This window comes from Somniosus microcephalus, chromosome 18 (assembly GCF_052327205.1).
Source record: "Somniosus microcephalus isolate GS21.2 chromosome 18, FLI_Smic_1.0, whole genome shotgun sequence".
Lineage (NCBI taxonomy): Eukaryota > Metazoa > Chordata > Chondrichthyes > Squaliformes > Somniosidae > Somniosus > Somniosus microcephalus.
The window spans coordinates 31,090,841-31,101,301 of record NC_141004.1 but is presented as its reverse complement, the minus strand read 5'-3'; the positions used below and the strand labels follow the sequence as shown (position 1 = coordinate 31,101,301).

Genomic DNA, 10,461 nt, shown 5'->3' with positions numbered 1-10,461 from the left:
TCTTTCAGATGAGATATTAAACCAAAGCCCCGTCTGCTCCCTCAGGTGGAGGTAAAAGATCCCAAGGCACTATTTCAAAGAAGAGCAGGGGAGTTCTGATGAAGGGTCATCGACCAGAAACGGTAACTCTGTTTCTCTCTCCACAGATGCTGCCTGACCTGCTGAGTATTTCCAGCATTTTCTGTTTTTATTTCTGTTTTTTAGCTGTTGGTTGAGGGAATAAATGTTAGCCAGGATACCACCCATGCTCTTCTGTGAAGGTTAAACAGGGCCTTGGTTTAATGTCTCATCCAAAAGACAGCACTCCCTCAGTACTGCACTCAAGTGTCAACCTAGATTAGATGCTCATACCACTGGAGTAGGACTTGAACCCACAACTTTCTGACACGGAGGTGAGATTGGAACAGTGAGCCACAGCTGACACTTAGAAATGTTCAGAAAACTTGACCAGTACAAATGTTGTAAAAGGAAATAGCTTAAAAGCTGCCTTTATTACTCAGAGCATTACATTTACAGAAGACTGTGTGGAAACTTGTAGAAAAAGTACAGAATGTCCTGAGGGTGTTGTGAACATTACATTCTTATTAGCTCTGGCAGACAGCCTGTGCTGACTTGCAAAAAGTAATAGCTTCCCTCTGCATTTTTAAGTCAGTTATATTGTTAACATATTTTTGTGTTTTCTAAATTTCTAACATTCTGAAACAAATAACTGCTATGGTGGGTGTCATAGAATATGATTTGCATAAGGTAATGGCCATTTCTCATCAGACTGTTTATTTAAAGAGCACATCTCCCCAGGCATTGATCCAGACCCTGTACACTATACAATGACTCCTCAATGGAAATGCTTAGATAAGAAAAATATTCATGTCTGACAAGGATGTTGCTGTTAAGAAGCTTGTCCTTAACTTAAACAAAGGCAGATGCATTAATTTATGTTACTGTGATTTGCATTAAATGTAATTGCATTATTGATACATGTGAAAATGTAAGGATAGAAATTACTGTTGCAAATATTATTGTCAAAGTGCTTTGTGCATTTATTTAAATTCCTCTGCTATTTTAACAGAGACATAAACACATGTTAGAAGGATAATGCCTCCATTAAAATAGTGAAGAATGGAATTTGGTAAAAGCACATTAAGCCTTCATACAGTAACATCTCCAACAGTAATTTCTACCATATAGTTATTCATATTCCTTTAATCAGAAATTTAAATAATATGCTGATAAATGGCTCCAAAAGGGGACCTAACTCACATGGCACTTTTTAAAAGTTACAAACAACTTAGAAAAAACATCTGTTGGATCTCATGGCTCATATCAAAATGTTTAAGTTCTCTCGTGAGAATTTGCTGTTAAACCAAGTGCTCATTTACTAGTACAAAAGCAAAATACTGCGGATGCTGGAAATCTGAAATAAAAACAGAAAATGCTGGAAACACTCAGCAGGTCAGGCAGCATCTGTGGAGAGAGAAACCGAGTTAACGTTTCAGGTCGATGACCCTTCGTCAGAACTGGAAAAAGCTGGAGATGGAACAGGTTTTTAAGCAAGTGCAGGGGCAGGGAAAGGAGGGAGGGGAGGAAAGAACAAAAAGGAAGGTCTGTGATAGGGTGGAAGGCAGGAGAGATTAAGAGACAAAAGGGATGATGGTGCAAGGCAAAAGGAGATGGTAATGGGATAAGTTAAGAAACAAAAGATGATTCTAGATGAAGTGTAAATGGCAATGGCAGAATCATCAACAGCTGCCATGTGAGAGAGAAAAAATAAGGTAAGGGCCGAGGTTATGGTCTTAAATTGTTGAACTCGATGTTGAGTCCAGAAGGCTGTAAAATGCCTAATCGAAAGATGAGGTGCTGTTCCTCGAGCTTACGTTGAGCTTCATTGGAACAGTGCAAGAGGCCGAGGACGGAGAGATCAGAGTGGGAGTGGAGCGGAGAATTAAAGTGACAGGGGACTGGGAGCTCGGGGTCACCCTTACGGACTGAACGGATTTATTCCGCAAAGCGGTCACCCAATCTGCGTTTGGTATCCTCAATGTAGAGGAGACTGCATCGTGAGCAGCAAATACAGTATACTAAATTGCAAGAAGTACAAGTAAATCGCTGTTTCACCTGGAAGGAGTGTTTGGGGCCCTGGACAGTGGGAAGGGAGGAGGTAAAAGGGCAGGTGTTGCGTCTCCTACGCTTGCATGTGAAGGTGCCAGGCGAAGGGGAAGAGGTGATAGAGGAGTGGACCAGGGTGTCACGGAGGGAGAGATCCCTTCGGAATGTGTCCAATAATGTGCCCACTCTATTTCCATGCACACACTGTGAGCAGCGGTTGTGAGATAGCGATCAAGAATAGGAACCCTGGTGAATTTCCCCGTCCTCTCCCAAGGCGCACTGAAGTCAATTGTAGTGGTTCTACTGATATCCTGGTTGAGAACAGCTAACTCAGCACAGGCTGGAGAGCACATGAGGGATGTTTCTGATATGTACGGCTAAATTATTCATTGTTTCAACCATCTAGGGATGAACCCTGCCAATACTTCCACTTTTGTGATTTATTTTGAGTTGATTAAAAAATAAAAGCAAGAAATGGAATTTTATAATTTATTTATTATTAGGACTCTCTGTTTTTAAATAAGGATTATTTAATTAACTATTTCCATTTTGGCTTGTCTATCTGCAAGCGATACCCTCAGGTAATCTTTCTTGGAAAGGTCCACACATGGTTTGGAATTTGGAGTTAGCTGATTTCAGTTAGATTTTGTATCATATCCAGAAACAAGTTCAATTAAGTGTCTTTCTAGCGGCATATACACTTTATCATAACCTTCAGTTTTGACAAATAAATTGGATTTGAAGCAAAATCTAAAATTTAATGGCAGTAACAAATTCAAAAATCTACATTCATCCATCTTTTCACACAGCTCTCCTTGAGCCAAAACATATGTTTAATTATTTTGCCTCCAATAAAGAGATACATTTTCTATTTTCCCTACCACATAATAATGGGGGCGATTTTGCCAGCCCTGGGGAGGCGGGTATGGAGGCAGGACTGCCGGGAAAATGGCAGAATTTGGGGGCAGGTGCCCAACCCGCCTCCATGCCATCTTTCCAGGAGGCGGGTAGCCATCCCGCGCCGGGTCCCATCTCCTTGGAGGTGGGAAGGGATTAAAGCCTATTAACTGCCTGTTAACAGGTAGGTAACAGGCAGAAAATAGGATTATCCCCATTTTGACCTCACAAGTGCGGGCTTCCCGAAGGCTCCAAAACCCGTCAGCTCAGCGAGGCGAGTACTGAGTCTGTGGGGGTCGGGGGGTGCAGAAGTGTGGTGTGAAGGTAAGTGATGGGTGCAAGAGTGTAGAGGTGAGTATCTGAGGTAAGTCCTAAGTGTTTTTTAAAGTGTACTTACCTTTGTTTCTTCATGCAGGCTTCAGTCGGTTTCTACACGGAGAGTCTCGCACCTCCTTATTGCAGATGAGAGATGGCCGTTGCATTCTCAGGTGCAACAAACATCTCATTTCTGTAAAAGAAAGAAGGTTGATGAGGTCTTGTATGCAAGAGCTCATCAAACTGCAGAGATTGTCACTGTTTGACAGCTTCACAGAGCTGTCAAACGATGACAATTCATCTGCCAAAAATTTGTGACAGATGACACGTCATACGTTGACATGCTCTGCAACCAGCTTTCCCTTAATTGGCCTGCTGGGCCCACTGGGCGGGCTTAACAAGGTCAATCAAGGGAAAATAGCATGGGTTGGCCACAAATCGATGGAGGCGGGACTGAAACCCGACGAGCAGCAGTCCCGCCTCCAACGCGCCCCCACTCACAAAATCGTCCCCAATATGTTCAGACATTTTTATCAAGTTCCCTAATTTTTAAATTTGAGATTTGAAGAATGTCATAACCTCCAAACTTGATATGGTACTTCAGCCTACAACCTAATGATTGATGCCTTCCTTCAGGCTGTGTTTTGCGACACAACATTTTGAATTTTGGTTTAAGTGTTTTTATTTTCCCTCCTTACCTTCCTGAAGGTGGTGATTCATATGATTCAATGGTCCCAGCACCCTTTGGTGTCTTGCCCAAGTGCCTTCTTTGTGTGTGAGCCTAGACAGTAAAAGTTGGTAGGCTGTTCAACTGGCTGAGATGTGACAGCTGAGATTATTTTTGTTCTCACCTGATGACCACACATTTTTTAAGAGGAGTCATGGAATAGTTGATTTTCCTTCTGTAGCCCAGCAACACTCAGGCCAGCTGTACTTCCTTTACTATTATCCCAGATAAATCAGCTAATTCCACAGACAGGCCAGTGTTTGAACCTGGGACCTTCCTAATCTCAATGACGCAGTATCACATGGAGCACTGCATTTACCCACTGAGCCATCAGGGAAGCCCCAATTTGGGAGTGTTTCTTGTCAGACATTTTAACTGTCATGCAGCAAGTAATTCCGGTGCAAACATTAATTGTTGTGATATTTTCTTCTTACTTTCGTGTCGCGCCATGGGACGTTTTACTATGTTAAAGGCACTATATAAATACAAGTCCGTTCAGTCTGTAAGGGGGACCCCGAGCTTTCGGTCGCCTGTCACTTTAATTCTCCGCTTCACTCCCACTCAGATCTCACTGTCCTCGGCCTCTTGCATTGTTCCACTGAAGCTCAGTGTAAGCTCGAGGAACAGCACCTCATCTTTCGATTAGGCTCTTTACAGCCTTCTGGACTCAACATAGAATTCAACAATTTCAGATCATAACCTCGGCCCCTATCCTATATATATTTTTTATCCACACCTTTGGTTTGTGTCTTTTCTTCTCTCCCACATGGCAGCTGTCTTTCATTCTGCCAGCGCAATTTACACTTCATCTAGAGCCATCCTTTGTTTCTGAACCTGTCCCATTACCATTTCCTCTTGCCTTGAATATCTCTTAATGTCTCTTAACCTCTCCTGCCTTCTATCCTATCACAGACCTTCCCTTTTGTTCTTTCATCCCCTCCCCCCTTTCCTAGCCCCTACACTTGCTTAAAAATCTGTTCCATTTCCTGCTTTTTTCCAGTTCTGACGAAAGGTCATCGACCTGAAACGTTAACTGTGTTTCTCTCTTCACAGATGCTGCCTGACCTGCTGAGTATCTCCAACATTTTCTATTTTTATTATATAAATACAAGTTGTTGTTGTTGATGTTATATCTGTAATGACCTGAGCTAGCAAGATGAAGTGGTCCAACTCATGACAGACCTTTCTGTTTTGTGTACATTTTTTCGCTCATTTTCTCCCCAACATGGTAGTTTCATTCAGCCAGGTCTAGGGTAGCCTCCAGTCACTGCCAAAACACTTTGTGATCGAACAAATGAGATAGATGCTTATTTACTTTGTAGCTTAAGAATCTTAATCAACTGGCTAATTCTCAGAAAGCAAATTGGCTAGAAGTAGTGAGGCAAATCTTTTTATTGCTACACTACCAGTAGCCCAAATGTTTACCGTGAGGAAAAAAGTGAATTAAATGTACTATTAAATAATTTCTATTCCCTGATGACATAATGAGCTTGAAGCGCTTATATATTTTGTGTCTAATGTAGAAACATTAGAGGTAGACCACCACATCAGGTTAACAGTAAATATTAATGTAAGGCTCAGGTTTCACACTAATTAAGATGTTTATTTCCTGTCAGCATATTGCCACATCCCCCCCACCACCCAACCTCTCCCTTTACAGAACAGAGCAATAAATCACTTGCCATTTAAACAAAAATTACTCGAGGCTCCCCTGATTGCTCAGTGAGATTTTCCTATCTCCAGTCTTTGTTGACATGGCTAATCTTATCTGGAGCAATGGTAGGAGTGCTGCTCCTTTAGATTAGGAAGGGGAAAACTGATGAAGGTATTGATTCCTGATGGAAGTGAGTATGTGTGGATGTCAGCTGAGGACAGAATTGGGCTCTCTATCATGCCTCCCTCAGCCAACTAGCCTGATGACTCTATATGCTCTGGAGTTTAGGTGATCTCATTGAAACGTATAGAATTCTTAGAGGACTTGACAGGGTAGGTGCTGAGAGGCTGTTTCCCCTGGCTGGAGAGTCTAGAACGAGGGGTCATAGTTTCAGGATAAGGGATCAGCCATTTAGGACTGAGATGAGGAGAAATTTCTTCACTCAGAGGGTTGTGAATTTTTGGAATTTTCTACCCCACTGGCTGTGGCTGCTCAGTCGTTGAGTATATTCAAGACTGAGATCAATAGATTCTTGGGCGCTGAGGGAATCAAGAGATATGGGCATAAGGTGGGAAAGTGGAGATGATGTAGAAGTTCAGCCATGATCTTATTGAATGGCAGAGCAGGCTTGAGTGGCTGTATGTTCTACTCCTGCTCCTATTCCTTATGTTCTTATTGTTGGGACTCGCACATAATGGCCACTTGGGTGAGTTACTGGAGCGGAACAACAGAGACTTGCATTGATATAATACCATTAGCATAGAGGAACATCCCAAGGCACTTCACAGAGGCATAATAACAAAAAATGAAAGGGAGAAACTTTGCAAGTGAGAGAAAAACAAATGAATACATTTTGGTAAATTTTTGTTCTCTACTCATGGCTGCCAGGAAATGGAACACTTTTACATTTAGTATACTCAATATCAACATCAATCATTTTCAGAAATAACAACAGAAAATGCTGGAAAAACTCAGCAGGCCAGGCAACATCCGTGGAGAGAAATTAGAGTTGACGTTTCGGGTTGAAACCCTTTTTCAAAACTGGAAAGGAAATAAAATAGATCGAAGGCAGGGCTGCGATAGAACAAAAGAAGTAACAGAGACATTAAGAGGTATTCAAAACCAGACGAGATGGTAATAGGACAAGTGGAGACAAAAGACGGCTGGGATTAGGTGTGAAGTGTACTGGCAGGATGAGACACAGCTGCCATGTGGGAGAGAGAAAAAAAAGGAAAGGGGGGAGAAAGGGAAAACCCAAAACCCCTTTGTTTTGGGTCTTCCCTTCCCCCCCCTTTCCTTTTTTTCTCTCTCTCCCACATGGCAGCTGTGTCTCATCCTGCCAGTACACTTGACACCTAATCCCAGCCGTCTTTTGTCTCCACTTGTCCTATTACCACCTCGTCTGGTTTTGAATACCTCTTAATGTCTCTGTTACTTCTTTTGTTCTATCGCAGCCCTGCCTTCGATCTATTTTATTTCCTTTCCAGTTTTGAAAAAGGGTTTCGACCCGAAACGTCAACTCTAATTTCTCTCCACGGATGTCGCCTGGCCTGCTGAGTTTTTCCAGCATTTTCTGTTGTTATTTCGGATTTCCAGCATCTGCAGTATTTTGCTATCAATCATTTTCAGGCCAGGTGAAATACTGGTTGGAATCCTGCAAAAAAAAACATGACATTGCCCGGAATCCTGAGGAGCTGAGAATTCAATCATCTAGAATCTTTACAGCCCTGGAATCCATCCCCCAGGATGTAGTCTGCAGGAAGTACACCAAGCAGATTATCAGTGAAAGGTTTCACATGGTACAATTGGAGCACAATGTTCAAAAACCAGAAGGTGAAATCAACTGTAGGCAGATGGAGGAAGTCATGTTACAGACCGAGAAGAAACTTTCTCTGCCGCAGAAAATGGCCAGGTGAAAATCTTCAGAGTCCTTAATAGAAGAACCTCCTCACAACAGAAGGATAGCATTGTATCAGGAATGGCCAAAATAAGGCCAATGCATCACAATTCTCCCTTTAAAAGCCCAAGCAGCTCAGTCCTATTTGCATTTATTTCTTATTTGTTGGTTTGTCCTGTTTGAATTTTGCGGGCCTGAAGTTTGGAAAGGCTTTTGCCTCATTGGAGAATAAATGCTCAACAGGAAGACCAATATCTATTAGTATCAGCAACTTAAAATATGTGTAAATTAATAGGTGTTGGAGTTAAATTTTACACATGGCCATGAAAGCAAACATCCTGGACATTCACATCTCACACAGCATTTTCATTGGTAGAAATTGCATTAGAATCCGCCCAATACTAAGTTCATTTTGAAATAGGTCCTGAAAATGCCCATGGAAATGATTAATGTTAAAATTTATTCTGAAACTGTGAAAAAGCGGTTTAACAATTTTTCAGAAGTTTTTACAGAGCAAGAAAAAAATTAATGCTGTGGAAATGATTTGTATTTGGTTGCATTTAAATCATTGATATCCTGCTGAATTGCAGTTACTAATGTATTTTGTTTAAATCTAACTATGTTTGTATCCATGAAAGCTTTAAATCCCTTCACCTTTTTAGGGGGAAAAGAATGTGTGTTCATTTGTAAATAGTGATGCTTCACGTAAAACCAGGTAGGACTCTGCTGTTGAAAGTATTTATCCTCTGGCATTTTTTCTTTTATTAGCCTATACTGAATGAAAAATGGAAACTATGGCTTAAATTATCCGAGGATGCACCGATGATGAGGAAACTGGCCTACTGTCAGTGCATAGCAGAAAATCATGGGCTCGTTACCTGCAATTTTCCATCCCAATGCATTGGCGATGGGCAAGATTCCTCACACCTGGCACACATTCAGAAAACTAGGATTTATTTTTAGATGTCACGCATCTTCCTTTTATTTGCTTATAAGGCCTTCCCAAGGTGGCAGCCAGGACTTGAGCACATTAGGAGCAGATTATGTCACATATCTCCCTGGTGTACGCGTTTCAGGGCATTTAGGTAGTGAGTTTGTGGAGCGGGTACCAGGAGAGGCACCCATAACAAGCTGAAAATAGAAGTGGCAGTTAAGGCACAACAAGCAACCGCCCAGGCTTCCAACCTGAGGCATCCTTGAGCTGTAGGACAAGCTGTTCTTGTTTAGTGTAGGACTCAATGGATGGATGTAGTGTTGTGCCTCTGAGTGCAAGGTCGTGAGATGACCCTCTACTGCTGGAGCCATGTCCATGAAGGCACCTGCCCACTAACTGGTACTTGATCAATCCATCATGGTTGGATGTGCTGTCACCCTGAAAGGAAGCCGCCTCCTCTGTCCCTTGTCCTGCTATGCCCCAGGTACTGAGCATTCCTGTCGCTATACTGGCTGCAGCTGTTATAGGGACGTCACTTACAGGTACAATGCTAACTCCATCCCTTGAGACCTGCACTAAGCAACAGCAGCAGGCTTGCCCCTGCCACTCGGAAAGCACTTAGACATAAGACAAGGCTAGGAAGTAGGAGAAGCGCATTATTGGGTCATCAAGGTGAAGCACGGTGATGGATTTAGAAGCACTTTGCCATATAAATATCATGTAATAGAGAAAGATCCACCAGAAAGCAGACCTTCATCACCACAACAGTGGAAAGATTATGAAGTGACTATGACTGTGAAGTAGAGTGGGATAAGCGGTAAACTGTAAATGGTATGATTGGCAATCAGGCCATTGGATGTTGCAAAAAATAAAATAAAAAGCAGCAGAAAAAAGATGAAAGGAAGAATATAAAAAAGAAATGCATCAGAAGAATAGAGATATCAGCAGACTATGGTGAATTATGATATGCCTTGATCCAGGCATAGAATTTCAATGTGCACAGATACTTCCCATTTAGTCACATCACAGAAAATGTATTATCGAGATATCAATCTTAAATTCATAATCCCGATTCAAATATTGTTGCCTGAGTTCATGTTTTCAATGTTCAGCAATGCAGACCAACTATTTCCAAGCTAGTGTTTCACTTTCACAAGTAAACAGCAGCTTATATTAAGCGTCTAATCTTTCATGCCTTGTAAATGATCTTCCTTTGTTAATCGTTTTATGTGCAGTAATAAAATGCTGTTTGGGTGTTGTTTGAATTTAGATTGAGTTTCAATAGAAATGATTAAATAGGCTGGGTGTCCAAGTACTGCAAGCTAGTAATTTTTTATGTACAATCTATGTGATTGTCGGCCCAATGTAAAACTTCTAGACAAACTAGTTATGCCTTTAATGGGATGTTCCATGGTGTAATTGGCAATTTCATGGTCCACAGGTCTCATGTGAAGCTTAAAAATGAGAATTCAAATGTGTAATGGTTAACTTGACTAAGCGGTTTTTTAAATGTATTTAAAGACCTGTTTTTAGATTTCACCACAAGATGCATGGCCATACAATATAAAATATCTCAGTGATAATAAGTTCTTGGCATCCCTTGCATTAATGTAAAGGCCTGACTGCACCACCACTTTAGACACCCTCCATTCAACTGTGACATTTACAGATTCTACGTAGACCTTTATCTCACCATTTACATCTTACCGCCAGGCAGTTGCTTTGGAATGTATCCTCTGTTTGTCATTATACTACCTTTTATTAACATTTCCAATCGAATCTCCCCAACACATGCTTCTTAAGCAGACTGCCACAGGGTTGCAAAATTTCACTGTGCACACGGGGGAGAAGAAATCCTTGAAAATATGATCATTACACTGAGTTGGAGAGGCTTCAAGCATAAATATAGAGGTTAACTAATCAAAGCATAC

At 41.5% G+C, this 10,461-nt stretch overlaps 1 pseudogene; it reads left to right on the top strand.

The window, feature by feature from the left end:
* The first annotated feature begins 687 nt into the window (after positions 1–687).
* On the top strand, positions 688–7,690 carry LOC147105187 (NADH dehydrogenase [ubiquinone] 1 alpha subcomplex subunit 5-like; annotated as a pseudogene).
* Positions 7,691–10,461: the final 2,771 nt, after the last annotated feature.